The sequence below is a fragment of the Petaurus breviceps genome, unplaced genomic scaffold, assembly GCF_028583685.1.
Source record: "Petaurus breviceps papuanus isolate PSGF00001 unplaced genomic scaffold, PetGlider_PUasm1.0 207, whole genome shotgun sequence".
NCBI classification, from domain to species: Eukaryota; Metazoa; Chordata; class Mammalia; order Diprotodontia; family Petauridae; genus Petaurus; species Petaurus breviceps.
The window spans coordinates 35,297,167-35,298,392 of NW_027185850.1; the positions used below are offsets into that span (position 1 = coordinate 35,297,167).

Genomic DNA, 1,226 nt, shown 5'->3' on the forward strand with positions numbered 1-1,226 from the left:
TCTCTGTCTCTGTCTCTGTCTCTCTCTCTCTCTCTCTCTCCCTCTCTCTTTCCTGTTTTCCCCCCATTTCCTTCCCTCCTGAAGTTTTTATTATCAATTAAATAAGAAGATTAGTCTATCAGGAGGTTCTTAATACTTTTGTGTGTCATGGACCCTTCCTCAGAATATGGTTTTTAAGTGCAAAAAATACACAAGATTACAAAGGAAACCATTTGAATTGCAATTATCAACATGTTTTTTTTTAAACAAACTTACATAGTGTACATTAAGAACCCTTTCACTAGATGGTCCCCAAAGTCTCTTCCAACTTTAAATTATATGATCCTGAAATTTCAGAATCAGAGAACTCTAGTTGAAAGGGATCTGAGAGGCCACCTAAGTCAGCTTCTACCTAGATAGGAATATTCTCTTCAACAACCAAGGCAGTGAAGCCCAATGGGTGGAGTGCTGAAGTTGGAGATAGGAACACTTGGGCTCAAATTCATCAAAGTTATCTGTGACCTATTAATTGCCAAACCTGATGATCTCTTTTCAATTCTAAGCTTTCTGGACTCATCTACTTCATTTAACACTGTTGACTAGCCTTTCCTCCTAGATGCTTTTCTCTGTTTCTTTTTCTTCACTTAATAGTGTTTTATTTTTTCCCAATTACATATAAAGATAGCTTCCAACATTAATTTTTTTTTCTTTAATGTGTGCACTTTTATTTGAACTGGTCTTAAGTCAGTGTACAGGTAAAGCCTCTCCCCTCCTCCAAGTACTGGCACCAATCTCAAAACTCGAAGGGAGACTATAAAAGTCCTCATTCACATCTATGTTGGGGGCAGGGAGGGAATTTAGGGAGCTATTCCATATGGCTTACAATTAAAAAAAAGGAACAAGTATTATGGCAGAAGATACAAAACGTTTTCTTTAAGGATTACATAATTTACACGTAAAGCCATACTGGTACCTCCCCCCTCCCCCTCCCCTTCAGGATCTGTTACATCGCTCCTTGACAGCCTTCACAGAGGCCCGTAACTCTGTCACAATGTATTAGACGGTATTTGGAATGACTATTAAAAAAAAAAAAAACCAAATGTACAATCAGAGTCCTGAAGACGCCCTGGAGAACTTTGGGGATGTTTGCCTGCAACATACCTAGACTGCTCATCACCTTCATCGTTCCAGTTTTTAAATCCTGAGTCAAGTGCCAAAACACACACACACACACACACACACACACA

General features: G+C 38.8%; 1 pseudogene; it reads right to left on the bottom strand.

Moving 5' to 3' along the window:
• The window catches only part of LOC138164768 (actin, cytoplasmic 1 pseudogene), a 95,816-nt pseudogene that overhangs the window by 93,425 nt on the left and 1,165 nt on the right, over positions 1 to 1,226 (bottom strand).